Below are 16,835 nucleotides of genomic sequence, written 5' to 3' on the forward strand. Positions count from 1 at the left end.
GTGTATGTCGATTAGTAACTGTTTACGTAGTTATTTCTTTCTCTTTGTTTTTATTTATTTATTTATATTATATGTTGAATGATAATTATGTAAGCATAATAATATCATAATAATATCATTAATTCATCTTCATTGATATTAATAATTCGTTTAATATTAATATTAATATTAGTATTGATACGAATACCCAATGTTATAATCATTTCATATACAGTAATAATTCATCTATAATTTATTGAATCATTGATACATATATTAAGTGCAAGGTGAAAGAAGTGGTAATAATGATATTATTAATGTAGGGATGTTACACTTTATCTCTGATTTATAAACTTTTGTGATCCCTTCCTTTAACAGAATCATGAACTTGTCTTTGGGAATCTCCAAAGTGGCAGAAACCTGCAACATAATAGAGAAGAAGGTGAGTTCACTGTTGAATTCAGTAAGATTCCTCTTTTTGCCCTCAAAGACCTCTTCGTTCCTCATTTTCCAAATCCACCACAAAACCTCATTAGTCAAAACAAGCCAAAAATTGTTTAAATCAATATTGAAAGCATCCACATAACCAAATAAGATTTCCTGCCAAGAAAAACCAGACTTGCTATCGCTCTTAACAGGCAACCCAAACAAATTAGACCAAATCTGAATAGAAAATTTGCATTGAAGCAACAACTGCTGAAAAGTTTCATTCTCATGGCAATCAACTCACAACCTATGGGACAGACCACAGTTGTGAAGAACACTGGACACGGCAAGTTTTTTAAGCAAGAGAAGCCATTGGAAACATGCTTTTTCATTTTCAACAGAGTTTTTCCGGATATGCAAGAGCTTATAAGACCACACAGAATCAGACCAATTAAGTTTCCAGATCTGATTGAGCCATTTGAAGACCTCTCCTCAGCCAACAAACATTAAATGAATGTGTTTGACAGAAACCTCTTGAAAATTGGAGCCAAATTGCCACTTGATCATGTTGATCAGTTCAGAATCATAAATTCTTTTGCTAGGAAAAGAAGCCTTGAAACCCCTTGTAAGCATTGAGTAAGTTTTCTTATGAGAACTAGGAATATCAATTAGTGACCTCAACTGCTCCCAGGACATTAAATTACCATTACTCCGAATATCATTCATGTTTTTCACTCCCTTATTATACAATGCTTTAGCAGAGCATCCCTGAGAAAGAGCCAGAGGCTTCCCATGAGAAACAATATTCCACCAAACTGATCTATTAGGCACATGGTAGGATGAGGCCACCCCCACTGCCTCACCATTGCATATCAAGTGCCTTACTTTACAACAAGCCTTCCAAAGAGTGGAGAATATAGCTGAACCAAATGGTTTAATCTCAAACTGTCTTAAGATGATATCTTGAATATGCAGTGAATCCTAATTTTTTCCTTTCTTGGGTCTGGACAAGGCTAAATTGTTTCTAATTAATACCTTCCAGGGCTCATCACCCTTAGAGCCTTAAATATCCATTTAGAAGCCAAGGGCTGCCCTTGAATTCTTAAGTCCTTCAGTCCAAGCCGTCCCTGTTCCTTAGGTGAATAACACCAAGCCCAATTCACACAATGCCTTTTCCTGTTCCCCTTACCATCCGACCACAAAATTCCCTTGATATTTTTTTGAAGCTTATCAAAGTGCACATTATCAAACAACCATGCAGAGGCATGATATACTGCATGAGAAGCTATTACCTTCTGCACTACTGGAATCCGGCCTGCAAGAGACAACAGGTGGGTTTGCCATTTGGTGTACTTCTTCTCAATCTTACAGAATAGCCACTCCCACATGCTTTTTATGGAAGGTGAAACTGAAAAAGGAATGCCAAGGTACCTTACAATCTTAGAAGGCTCAACCCACCACCAGCCCTTAGTAATCTGCCAATCAGGAGGTTCTTTAGATGAGCCGATGACAGTGGTTTTATGTGGCCAGCCGTTAGAAATCTGCCAATCAGGAGGTTCTTTAGATGAGCCAATGACAGTGGATTTATGTTGGGAGATTTTGGAACTAGAAGTAGCACAAAATAGGTCTATCCTCTTCATAACATTGTCAAAGCTGGATTCACTCTACTCAATGAATAAGGGAGTATCATCTGCAAATTGAGCATTAAGAAGCTGCTCATGGTTAGGAACTTTGATGCCTTTAATGGGGAAAGTGATCAAGTTGGATCTTAATATATAATGTAAAGCATCAGCTGTAATAACAAAAAGGAAGGGAGCAATGGGACACCCTTGTCTGATGGACCTTTGCAAGGAACTAGGCTCAGAGAGCTCCCCATTCACATCGACTTGGGTGGATGAATCGGAAAAAAGAATGTTAACCCATTTACAAAATTTTTGAGGAAATCCAAAAGCTGACAACATATCCATCCAAAACAAATGGCCATTGAATTCTATCATAGGCCTTCTCAAAGTCCAGGAGGATCATAGCAACATTCTGTTTATCATATTTAGTCCAGTTCATACCATCCTAGCTAGTAATCAGGTTCTCTAATATGTATCTTCCTTGGATAAAACGAGTTTGTGTAACAGACACAATCCTGCCCATTATCCCGACAATCCTGGGAGCAAGGGACTTGGCCAAATTTTTTTATGATTATTTATTGTGATGGGTCTCCAATTCCTAATCTGAGTTTTGTCACCTTCAGGGAGCAATTTGATGATGCCTCTGTTCATGGCTTGCCCAATAGAGCTATGCAAAGGTCTCCTTAAAATCTTCCACTAGTTCATTAGCAATCCACTCAATATTGGCCTTGTAGAATTCAGTTGGTAGCCCATGAGGACCAGGGGATTTGCCATTGGCCAAGGACCTTATGGTATTCACAATTTCAAGAACAGAGATGTCCCACACCAGAGATTTAGCCCCCACTTGCGAGAGGATCATCTTCATATAAAAGGTCCTTCCCTCAGCAGATTTACCATCATCTTCAGAGGAGAAAAGCTTCTGATAGAATGAAAAGAATACTTGCTTCATAACTTCTGGTTCCTTAATCAATGAGCCACTGCCATTGATTGGTCCAATCTTTTCTTTATGCTGTTTATATTTGATTATGTTAAAAAAACATTTAAAGCCTTTATCACCTTCATGAAGCCAGTTCATTTTACCAATTACGAAGGATTTAGTCCCGATTAACATACCTTCAGTATGAAGGTTGGGGCTATTATATTGTAGTTGATTTTCCAGCAGAAACAATTTCTGATGTAGCAAATTATCCAGCTTGTTTTTGTTTATGTCCCTCTTTTTACCAATTATGCCAAACATGTTCCTCCAAACAGAGACCAAGGCCTCCCATTTGAGAATAGGATTTAGATTCTTATTCAGACTCTTGTGGAGATCTCAGTGACCATTCAAATACCATCCCTACAATTCTGATTCTGTAGGAGGGAGCAATTCATTTTAAACCATGAAGAATGGGGTTTAGACTGAGCCACGTGTATTACCAACACTTATAGAGGCCTTGATGGGAGAGTGTCAAACGTGGCATTGATGGGAGAGTGTCAAACGTGGCAAAGGGGAAGATTGAGACAGGCGCGCCATCAAGATTGCCAACAAAAGAGATCATATTCTTGCTACCATAAAACCTGTCAAGTCGGCAATATATTCTTTTGTTCATAGACTGGTTATTGCACCATGTAAACCATATAGAGGTCATGGAAGGTCAACTAAGTCAAGCATTCTCTTCATTCTAATCCAATAGTACAATTCTTCTCCTTTCTAGGAAATAGGCTTTCGACCTTTTTTTGTCTCTTTTATTCTCTATCACATTGAAGTCACCGGTGCAGATCCATATAGAGTTAGTGGATCCTCTCCCCTCTTCTAGGGGGTCAACTAAGTTAAGCATTCTCTTCATCCTAATCCAATAATACAGTTCTTCTCCATTCCAAGAAATAGGGTTTCCACCTTTCTTGTCTCTTTTATTCTCTATCATGCTGAAGTGACCAGGGCAGATCCATGGAATTTCGACTAAATTCCCAACCAATCACTTCCACAGCTCTGCTCTCTCCTTGTAGTCATTAGAAGCATAGATCGAGCAAATGCCAATAGGTTGAGCCAATGATAAGTGAAATCCAGACCAACCTATTGCAGGGTGAACAACCCCTCCGAGAGATGTTATCAGTCCACTTGGGGTGGAGCAGGATTGCTGTGCCCCCTTTTCCTTTGTCATGCTTAGAGAAAAAGGCTTTGGAATTGTTCCTTGTGAAATTCAACATAGTTTCAGCTTGAACCTTACAACCTTAATCTCTTGCAGGTATAACAAATCCATGTAGGCTCAATTTTTCATATAAGTCCTGACCACATATTTCCTATCAGAAGACTCTAGTCCCCTCACAATCCAGCTGCCGATCTTCAAATTCATTATGGGTTGTGAGGGGTAGGAATTATCTGGTTCTTGTATAGCTTATCAAAGCATTTAGGCATCCTATCCTCTTTACCCTTTTCAGAATTCTTTTTCTTAGAGCTAGAGTCCGGGTTCTTAGCTTTTCTTACTATCTTTCTTAGCAAACCCTGCCTTCGCAATTGAAGGAGGGATATCCATACTAGTACCGAAAATAGGGGGTTCATGCAAGATATGACCAATTCTTTACCAAAGACATTATCTCCTAGGTTAAGATTAGAGTAGTTGGCAACAACCCCATCATCCACTCCTTGGTTGGCTATATCCAAATTCTGATTATAAACCTCTGCCCTGGCCTAAGTGGTCTCAAGTGTCAGTTGTTGGGCATTTTCTGGTCTGGGATGCTCATTCTCTTTAGGCTTCCGAATAGGTTTAGGTCTGGTGAAACTGTCCTTGGGAGTAGAAGGGTCATTAGCCCTGATAATCTGAAGTTCCCCCTCAAATAGAGGGTTGACCAATGATATAATTTTTTCCGTAGACTTGTCAGAGGCCTCTTGGTCTCTCTCCCTGATCCCATGTCGCAATTGGCTTCAACCCCAGCGACATTATCAATGGAGTCAACATTCATTTTTGAACTCTCATGCTTTTTAGACAAGTTATTATCAATCAGAACATTGGTAGAGGGTTTGAAGGCCCCCTCTGGTCTGATAGTAGCTTTAGGGCAATCCTTCCTTTGATGCCCATTTCTCTTACACAAAAAGCAAGAGTTTAATGAGTCTAGAAGTTCAATATTGCAGTTTATAGTCTAATTTTTTTACTTGAACAAACATGATTCTAGAGATTTCTGTATCTAGGTTTAACAAGATCAAAACACTAGCATTTAAATGAGGTAGAGTCATTCGGGACTCTTCTATTTGCATCACATTCCCTAGGGGCTTAAGCATGTTGGGAATAAATTTCTACAGTTGTGGGGGTACATTAGTTAGTTCAATCCAATTGGGGGCCGATCTGGTCACCACTTCACTGAAGTCCTCTTTGGGTGACCATGGAAGGGGCCTAAACATAGAGTGCCCTAAGTTCTAGAATTTTTTTTTGACAACCCTCTTTTGCATCCCATGATTCCTAAAGAAGACAACAAAGAGACGTCTTTGAACCATACAACAGAAGGACACATGAATTCCCAATTTTTCCCCCAGACTGTAGCAATCCAATCATCGAAAACTTTTGAGAAGGCAGAAAATACACATCTAAACAGACAAAGAATATGGCTATATTCTTAAGCCTACTTTCTTCTGCTTTTAAAGCTTTCAAAAATCTCTACCTCATTTAAATGCTAGTGTTTTGATTGATAGATAATAATTTCTTGTTCACAGCAAGAACATATTAAGCATAAAATACTAATAATTTGAGAGAAACATTTACTATGACCCTAACATCTTCCATCCCTTAAGCACATGTGATGGACCATCGCCAAGTGAAACTATAACTTGATGACTAGAATAAACATTAAACTTTACATTTTGGTCCTCGTGACATGGGAAGCGTCTGGATTCCCTTGAATCAAAGAACCAGTGTTTGTGGTCAGCATTGTTAGAATGAGATGTGATGAGTGCAAACTCATCATTTGATTCATATTCTTCCTCAACGATGACCATATTAGCTTTTCCATGATTTTTGCTTGCAAGATAGATTGTACTCTCTTTTTGCATTCCTTTTTAACATGGCCAAGTTTGTTACACTTTTTCTTGGATTGAGTGGAAGGACTGTTGTCACAAGAATTTTGAGGTTAGCCCTTTAACTGGGCAGTAAGAGCATTTTTAGTGGGCTTGGATGTAGATTCCCCTATTTGTTGTTGTCTTCGCTCTCTCTATAGTAAATACTAATTGACCTTGTCAAAAGCTAGGGCTTGAGTTTCGAAAAGTAGATTCAAAGACTCCACAAATGTTTGAAAGGAAGGTGAAGATTGTTAATGACTAGTGCAACCATGTTTATTGAGGGCGACAAGCTAATCCTTAAGATCCTTAATTTTTAAGATATGTTTGGAGTCTTTGGACAAAGACCCCCTCATCAAACAATTTGATAGAAAGCTACAATTTTTTGAGATACATGACATTTTTCTGAAACTTGATATTTAATTTTTAAGCTATCCCATACGTCATGTGCTGATGCAGCACTTCGAGTGTTGAAAATTCAGATCTTCTAATATTGATAGTTTTAAAATCAGTAGGGCTTCTCTTTGGTGTCTATCAAAGTCACTAAGGTTATTAATGGGCTTGGTTTATATGCCTAAAATGATTCTGTAACATTCTTGATACTTAAAGATAACTTGTTGTCTATCAAAGTCACTAAGGTTATTAATGGGCTTGGTTTATATGCCTAACACGTTTCTGTAACATTCTTGATACTCAAAAATAACTTGTATCTTGCGACTCTATATGTTTTAATTTCTACCTTTTAATTTCCATTACTCCATCAATACTACATTCCAAGTATCGGCCATTTACTTAGCAACCCAGAAAATAAAATTTTTTCATAACTGAAAAACTAGAAATTTATCCAAAAAATTTCAAACCCTCTGAAATATCTGGAAACCCCCTTTTAAAATTTTTCGGACTTTAAACCTCCCTTTTAAAATTTTTTCAGACTTTTAAACTCCCTTTTAAATTTTTTTCGGATTTTAAACCTTCTGAATGCAGGCAAGACTTTGTAAGGAATGTTAAAAACAAAAATATTCATGGCAAGGTTGTAGAAATATAGAAAAAAATATACATGACCTTCAAAAAATTACATCTTTTTTGCAAATATTGCAAATTGTAATGGCTTCCCGTGCCCTTTCTGAAAAATAAATTGAATGAATGATTCGATAATCGGATAATTACATTGAACGATATACACACGTATATATAGAGGTTACAAGACGATGTTCTATAATTAGAACATAACGTTTAGCTCTTTAGTCTTTTACTTTAACGTTATGTTCTAATTATAGAACATCGTCTTGTAACCTCTATATATACGTGTGTATATCGTTCAATGTAATTATCCGATTATTGAATCATACATTCAATTTATTTTTCATAGTATCAGAGCGGGTTGATGGGATTCTTTAAAGTTTGGCGAATTTTTTAATAAAAATTCATGGCCTTCTTTTTGGAATATTTTCCAGATTTTCTTTTTAAAAAACGATTTTGCTTTTTTGAAGGCTTTTTGAGGGTTTCGAGGGTTTCTGGTAAGTGGGCAAATTTCTTTGTGTTGGGCAGCAGTTCATGTTTTTTTCAAGGTTTTGGAGATTTTCGGGCCTGCAACCAAGAGGTTATTTTTTGTAGATTGAAAATTTTCCTAGGGTTTATGCAATTTTTGACTAGAGTTTTGACCCTTCAGTTCAAGTCGAAATTTTATTCTGGTTGTAGATTCTTGGTGGGTTTTTTGAGACCTCAAATGGGTCATCGTCAGATTTTTTTAGGTGCATTGTTTTCCGTGCCTCAATTTTTGAGATGTTGGATCTACATTTTGTTCTCAGATTCTAGGTGGGTTTTTCAAGAGCTCTTCTGGGTTGGTCTCAGATTTTTCTAGGTGCCTCGTTTTCCGCACCTCATTTTGTGCCAGCAAATTTGCCTTGGAATTTAACAACAGTTCACAATTTTTGCTATTTCCCTGGATGTTGGGATTTTTGCTGTTTTTGGGCACCGTTTATGCTGTTTTAAGTGTGCAGAAAATTTTAATTTTTGGGTTTCTTCCAAACCTCGAAATTCGTGCTAGAATTCTCCTCCAGGGTTTCAGATTTTTTGTGCAGCTGCTTCTATTTTGATATTTAAAAAAAAAATCAGATTTTTCTATCTCTTGCTTTCACTCAGTTGATCTCGATGAACCTCGATTTCCATGATGGCATCTTTGACCAGCATCATGTTGGAACACAGCCAAAAGTTCAACAGCTGCCACAACACCTGGAAACAGTGCATGTTCATGATATCTGAATATCGTTGCCTTGATCAGATTGATTTAGGCCAGACCTCGTCTTACAGGTCCTAGGGTTTTCAGTTCTTTGCATTTGTGATCAAAACACTTGCAGTGTCTTCTGTAGGATATTGAGTACGATGACCATTAGGGAGGGTGTTAAAATAATATTAATATCTTCTATAATGGTCATCTTCTATTTTTAGCAGTCATCTTAGTTATCAACTTATTTAGCTATTTAGCTTTTTAGTCGACTTATTTAGCTTGTTAAGTTAGCTTTTTATTATTTAGCCTTTTAAGCTATATTTAGCTTTTTAATATAGCTTAAAAGGCTAAATAAAAAAAAGCTAACTTAACAAGCTAAATAAGTCGACTAAAAAGCTAAATAGCTAAATATAGCTTAAAAGGCTAAATAATAAAAAGCTAACTTAACAAGCTAAATAAGTCGACTAAAAAGCTAAATAGCTAAATAAGTCGATAACTAAGATGACTGCTAAAAATAGAAGATGACCATTATAGAAGATATTAATATTATTTTAACACTTTCTAGATATGGTTTCAGCTGTGACCCTATCGCATTCTTTATGATTTTTGAAAATTCCACCTTGTCTTTCAAACATTTGCGACAAGTTCTTGTCTTTGGCATGAGATGAAACTTGTGTCTAACTCTTGCAACTAGAAGATTTTGGTACCGACAATTTGTCCATGATCCGTATCCTCCTTCCCACACAATTATCTTCAAAATGTGACTTTTGTATGCTTGCGATTTGACCTTGTAAATGCCCCTAATTTTTCCATGCATGATTGTGACTACAAAAAAAAAATTTGCGATTCTTCGTCATGATCCATAGTAGATTTTGTAAACTAATGACTTTTCTTGAATCCCTCAACCTCTGCAACTGTGGATTTCTCTTTTTTCTTTTTTCCATGAACCACATTGGCTTTGTACCATTGCTGGTATAAGCAAAAGAATGAGATGAGACAAGAGGTTTGACATCATAGGAGATAGCGGCCTTATATCTTTGAGGAGTGTCTAATAAAAAACAACAATTACAAATGCCATAAAGATGGCAGTTAAAAAAGAGTAAGAACAAAAAGACGTGTGTAATATTAGTTACATTATCATTGTCATTATTAACAAACTAATCTACGAATATATCCTAATGTTTAGATTATCATTTGGATCAACAGCAGAACCCTTTAGGTGCGAATGTGTATGCATTCTTCGGGACAAAAACCTCAAGTGTAGAATGTGGTGCAGAACAATAACAAGATTATGAAGAGGGTGTAGGATCAATAGGGCGATTAGTTTGCATACTGTAGTATGTTTAGGATGTATCAGAGTTTATATCAATATGTTGTGCATTCCTAGCGAGTTGTAATGGTTTTGTTGCTTTCCATTTGCATGTATATGTTTCATGAAAATAATATAAAATACTGTTTTTGTCTTTCTGGGTTTGATTATTTGTTTGCATTTAGTTTGGGTTATTACACTTATAAACCTTGATAGAAACCTCCCAAAAATAAGTGAAACGTTATTTTAGTTTGAGATTACACAATCCCCTTTAATATAAATTTGCAATACGTGCTTACCAAAAAGTACCAAGAAATGAATTCACTATATTTAATCAGAATAGTAAAAAAGCAAAAGTTACCAATGTAAACCATGCAAAATTATGCACTTCAATAAAAAAAATAAAATAAAATACGAGTTTTTATGGGCTATGAGATTTCGAAAAAGGGAATTGTTGAGCCAGAATCTGATAAAGCTAAAAATTTAAAAAACCTGGATCCCAGATCTAAAAAAACAATATAACCCTTGTATAGCCATTTGAAGGACAGCTAGAATAAAAAAAATGATCTTAATTGAAGTCCAGATGAGGGAATACAAGCCTTCCAAATTCGAGGTGTCAAAATGAATCTTCAAGCTAGTGACATTATGAACATGATATCACGATGATGGAGCATTGTTGACTAGACCTGTTGATGTAGCAGTATGAATGTGTATGATAATGTTGCATTGTACCTATATGATAATGTGGCATTGCAGTAGCGAAAATTTCCCAGAAAGTTCTCAAATTTGATGATTTGACAGGCATCCTCAAGGTTTTTGGGTCTTCTTAATGCAATGGTACTGGTCATTTCTTCTCTGAGGCCTCTTTTAAAAGGTGACTTCACGGCAACCTAATAACAATATTCTAAACCTTAGGAATAAATAACTTTGAATGACAAAATTTGTCTAATTTGATACGCTCTTATGGCATTTATGATTATGGCTCTAATCTTGTAGGATTGATGCAAAGATGCTCTAATACAATGTAAGATTTGATCACATGTTGAATGAAATCAAATTTTAGAAACTTGAACAGTAATAAAGCAAAATTATCTAGTGCATAAATAAACATTTACAAAGATGAAAATATGAATGAACATGGCACTATATTGTTTACCAAACTGAGCTCACAAACTGTGCAATTATAAAATGCAATGAAGTCGCATTTATAGGAAGTACGAGAGGAGATGAGACAACTTGGTCTCTTAAACATAGTATGATTTTCCCAAAGTTTATCTAGAAAATTAGGAAAGGGAGCAAGATTTTTCTAAAATCCTAACTAGAGAAAATTAGGAAATAAAGAAAGCTAATTCTAAAATTATCTAAAGAATATGTAGATATGCATAATATTTGTAATATCCACCTGGTCAAGCTGAATATAACCTATAGTATAATCATACATTAATTACAACAACATATAGCATGCCTTTGTAGTCACCACATAACAAAAAGTTTTGATTTGATTGAGTTTCTAGTCATTTAATCTGTGGCCTCAATGCTGATATGTAATGCAATATACACGAATCCTAGTAGTAGAGTTTACAACTTCACTTTGTTGTCATGTTCTTTTATACTTTAGAATTTAATTAGATCTAGCTGGCGAATTCTATTTTTTGCAGTTGGGAGCACCGAGCATCCTCTTGAAAAAAGTTATAGCTTTTACAATCCATCATCCTGCCAATAGCTTTTAAGTACTAAAGCTTTGGCATCAAAATCATGGCCTAGAAAAAATAATGGTCTGATAAAGCTACTAATTTGTTTAGAGAATATATCTGGAGCCTATCTGCAATAACTGAAAGCTTACATACATAGGTCGATAGCATCAAATTACAGAATAAAAGGAAACCTTATAAGAACCCAAATCTTGGACCAACAACACCTGAAAATATAGAAGTTTTCAAATAACAAAATACGAAAGTTCAATGCAGCAGATGGGCGACAAAGCTGTTGATAGTTCGAAGTATAGATTGCACCTCCAACTGCACCAGGTTCATCAGCAACAATACTCTCCCTGAGGCTGTTTAGGGAAGCTGAACATGAGGGTTGCCGTTTTTTGATTTCCTGCCATTAGTGCTATCTCAGTAATTTTTAAACTCTCAAATATAGCAGAATTTAAGAATCCACAATCGATTCATTTTGCCCCCTTTTGGGGATGATCCTAAATCTTTCCCTAAAATCACAAGTTCAATTAAAATAAGAAATTTAGCTCATTAAGATATAACTTACCAATTAACAATTTCATTTCCAACATAAATTTTGGTTTAACCCCTGCAATAATGATAGTCAACATTTAAAATATAATTCATAAGGCCAATTATTAATTTATTTCCATAAGGGTTAGGAATCCATTAACATATAAATGCATATATAATCAATCACATTAACAATGAAATAGATATTTAAGTTAAATAACATCAGTCATTGGGATCTAATCTATAGTTTTATTTCCAATAATCCACCATAGTAGGGGTTGAAGAGTAGAGCACGACAGGGTTCTCGGAACATTTGCCACAACTAAGCCCAAGGATGTGATACAACACCCCTTGGCCCACAAGTGGCAGGAACTTGTCCATCCAACATGGGGTGGCCTGCTTAGAAGGGGAAGGGGAACCCATCTCTGTCCTCCCTACTGTGTCTCCTTATTAAGCCATATATGATTGCTTCCATTCTTGAGTTCACTTCTACAACCAACCATTGTAGAGATTGGAGAGGAAAGCGCAATAGGGTGCCTTGGAACATTCACCGCACCTAAGCCCAAGGGCGTGATACAACACCCCTTGGCCCACAAGTGGCAGGAACTCGTCCATCCAACACGGGGTGGCCTACTTAGAAGGGGAACCCATCTCTGCCCTCCCTACTTGTGTTTCCTTATCTCTCCATGATTGTTTGTAGGAGAATAAGTAAACTTAATAAATAAATAAAGAATCTAGATTGGTTAGCATTTTATATCATTACCTAATACATAAGAGATTATATGTTAGACTTCATCATGCATACCACAAATACTTGCTAGAACACAAGATGGCTGTATTCTGAAATGCAGATTGCTTATATCCAATACTGATCTGATCCCATTCCTTGATGAATGCAGATATATACACACACACACTTAAACTTCTGATCTTCTTCCCTCTCTTCTTCTAAATGGGAATCTGCCTCTTATAGCCTTCAGGAGGAGGCATAGAGTCATTACTCTTGCTAGGGACATCCTTCTTCATAAAGACGTGTTTCTTCTTAATTAATTGCTGTCCCTTCATAAAAATGTGGCTGCCTGTAACCCATGTGATTAAGTCTCTTGTGTAACTGTTGATTGCAACATTATAGAAAATTGTGAAGTATTATTAATAAGACAATTTTTTGAATATCTGATCTCATTCAATTTCTTCCATATATTTCCATTTCCCATTCCTATCCCGTGCCCTCCATTCCGTTCCTTATTTCCCTTTTATATTCTCATGTTTCCATAGAAGGGATGTGTCCTTTTGAACGGAGATGACTCTTAAGAGGGACATCACCTTTTGTCATACTACTTGCTGCATCTAACATAATCTTAATCGCTGTTTTAATGCTTATGATAACTGCTGCTTATTGCTTTTTTTATAAAGTCAGATCTTAACACAGTCCTCCTAACACAAGCACTACTTTTACTTACACCCCTTGCTGCTTATTGATATTAACTTGGGTGTCAATAATGAAGTCGGCCTGATATTTGTTTATATTTGATTTATTCTAAACCTCTTAATAGGCAATTATTTCAATAAGTTGGCCTTAGCAGATATTTTCCTAACTTTACTTGCAATGTCCCTTGACTAAGTCGGCTTCAATTTATTAATAATTTTTTAATCTCAGTTGGCCTGTGTTTAATTGTTATAAAGTCTACGAATGGCCGTGACCTTAAATACTGGCAGGGAATATGACACGATTCATTTACCGTTCTACTTGCTTCAACAAGTGACAATTTTAAAGAGGAATGAATGTTATCAGATGAAAAACAACTATATCAATCGAAAACAAGACTAGCACAATGAATGAATCACTCAAGTAAATTGCATTTCCTTGTGGTCAGTGGCAAGTGTCAACAATTGTCTGTTAACCTCCCTTGGATCATCACTCCTTCAGTGCACCTGAAAAACACACTAGGACATAAGTTGCAGGCAGCAGCTATCTTAACAAAAATGAATATACTATTTGGAAATAAAATGAATTCTTCATCTAAACTATTAAGCCAACTGCTGCATACATATCAAATTGTTAATACCATACAAAATATTGGCCTAAATTATAACATGTTTCAAAACATAAAATCAAAAATCAGGTAATAATCCACATAACTATACACCATAGCTAATTATTTTGTGTAAAAGTGGTCTACCATGATTATCTAAGCTCATACGTAGGATGCTAAAAAGGGAGTTTCTGCATTGCATTCATTGTTGGATAACAATTAATCACTCTTCTTCCACATTAAGCACTTCAATTTTTTTTGTAATTGCAATCCCAATTCTGGGTCTCCCAGGACTGAGTTCAATGCTTTGACCAGGTTATTGGAAGTATGTGGGATGCCCTAAGCATAGGAAAAGAGAAGAATGCCCAAGTTATCTTGAATGACTCACACTGCCCCAGAAATATCTAGGTTCCCCTTAGCGGCATCCTCAATTCTTAGCTGAACTATCTCATGCTTGGGAGCGATCTGCCTAATGCAATTGTGGGAGATGTGACCATGTTATTGTGACTTGGGTTGTAAGACATAAACAATGTTGATAATCAGTAGAACATGAAGCATGTAACTATGTGATTTGCATAATGTAATGTTAGGTAGAGAGGAAAAACAGTCTTAAGAGTGATGTAGATTGTTAGAGATGTGTCCGTACACTGGAATCTCTATATAGGTATAGTGGCTTACTATTATAAAAAGTAAAAGTGGGAAAATATATATTAATGTTTGAGCAAGAATTTTCAGTGCCATCAACTTTAATCGGCAATTCATTGACATGGATCATTAATCACTACTAATCTGTCCTACAATTGCTGAGACACATCCAAATATAGTTGCACTTATATTGAGCATGGAACACCTCATTGCTCGCTCTATTCCTATTTTTAGAAGAATACCAACATGCATAGCTCGCAGATTCAGACTCAGAGAGTACTTGGCAAGCCCAAAATTTTGAACTTGGCAAAAACTCGACAAACACTCAGCAAAAACTTGGCAACTTAGAAAGTACTAAAAGTAAAAATTAAAATCTCTCAAAGAAACATAATTTTTTTTGGTAAAATTCAATTACCAAATGTATTAAATTAAAAATAGACATCTCGAAAGAGAAGAGACACGGTTTAATAGCAAAAACATGTGAAAAACACATTTTAACCAGCATTTTACGTGCGTCGACATTTTTACCCATGTTTTTTTGCATCTATAAAAACGCGAGTTAAACTTGTGAAAGCTCACCTAACAAAAAAATTGAGAGTACTCATAGGGTTTGCAAACTATGCCAACATGTACGTAACCTAGAGTTAAATGGATGTGGAATTGAAGTCATAGTGATATAGATATTCTTGACATTCAAGCTACTTTAGTAATGAGACTTTGACCCAAAATTGACCTGGCCAACCAGTTTTTGATTCAGACTTATATTTGGTATAAAAGCTCAGCAATTTAAAATATTATGATATCTATTGAATTGCTTTTGTTTCTTCTGTTTTATTATGTTTTTTGGGCAGACATGGCAAGACTACGCATCAGAATTTGGGTTTCCCAATAGACAGAGTGACTGAGTGTAATGTCCCCTTTTTAAATGCCCTAGTTTTTCGCCCTAAAATCCTACTAGGGTTGGGAACATTAACTCAATCATATGATATATCTAATTCCTTAATGGAATTCAATCATAGGAGAGTTAGGTTAAGAAGGCATGATAGAGTGCCTAAAATGATCCTCTACCTGTTGGTGCGTTTTATATGCACGTTGAACCCAGAATAAAAACCCAGAGATTTCCTATTCTCTCTTGATCAAAATCTTCTATGTGCTAAATTGATGGACTGTGTGATCACAAAGACGACTCAAAGGTTCTAAATTCATGCGGAGAGTCTCAGTTGGTTCGTTGTGATATACTGGTAATCTCAATGGGAGCTTACATTATTGTTCGAGGAGTGAATCAATCAAAGGATTTTGTTGATTGCCGACACTTGTAACTTTCCCTTTTTTAAAATAATTTTGCAATAAGTTCTATTGAATCTTACTTCTACTATACTTGAAAAAAAGGCAAAAGATGAGGGTTTAGGAAGGTTATTCTAATCTTAAGCTAATCCTGTGAACTCGAGAGACATAAATTGCAAAAGTGAATTCCAAAACCAATTCTTGTTTCGATAAATTCAACAACTACACAAGAACAATGCTATCTTCTGAGGAATTCATAAGATTTTCATATCACTGATATTCACCAACATTTTGAACAATGAATATAGCAATAGAAGTTAAGTTTTCATTTATTGGTTCAGGGTAACTTTGCACAATAATTGAAAATCATCCAATTATCAAAAGTATGAACACATCCATTCCACATTAAGTAATTCTATCAAATCCTTCATTCAATCTATCAACTTGAAAATGAAATCTATTCTATTGAGAGCCAAGAAACCATGCTAACTTGCAAAATAGACAAAATTTACCAACAATTGAACAATGAATAATGTCTTAGCACTTAAGACATATCACTACAACAATTTCTCAGAAATCTCTCTTCTTACAAATGAGAGGAGAGTTTATATAAACACTCCATTATAAAGCAACGACCCAGATTGATCCAAGATCAACGACCAAGATTAAAACATTGAAGTCCCAATTAGGGTTTGTTACAATCATTATCCAAAATGGACGAATGAGAAATAAACAACCATCAAATCTAGCTTTCTTCTAGAAGCGGGTGTCCCTTATCCTTTCTTTTGGCGGCAAATTCAATGAACCTGGTCACTATGGGGTCGAGCTCTTCCATTGGGACACTTAGCAAAATGTCCATCTCATCTCCACATGTGGCAAAAGTAGTTTTCCAATCTGTTTCCAGTTTTCGAAAACCATCCTCAATGAACGGAAATGAGGATGCCTTATTAAGATGTTGCTTCTGGATTGGATTTGTAAAAGTGAAAAAGTTGCTTTGAACTTTGGCTTTCTATGTCCATGTCCTTGTCTCAAATTGCTTGGATTGTCTCTTCTTT

At 35.8% G+C, this 16,835-nt stretch overlaps 1 protein-coding gene across 1 annotated transcript in view; it reads left to right on the forward strand.

Annotated features, from left to right (window-relative positions):
- LOC131069693 (protein WHAT'S THIS FACTOR 1, chloroplastic) overlaps nt 1-16,835 on the forward strand; it is an 83,068-nt gene that overhangs the window by 20,471 nt on the left and 45,762 nt on the right. The window lies entirely within an intron of this gene.

This window comes from Cryptomeria japonica, chromosome 11 (assembly GCF_030272615.1).
Source record: "Cryptomeria japonica chromosome 11, Sugi_1.0, whole genome shotgun sequence".
Classification (NCBI taxonomy): Eukaryota; Viridiplantae; Streptophyta; class Pinopsida; order Cupressales; family Cupressaceae; genus Cryptomeria; species Cryptomeria japonica.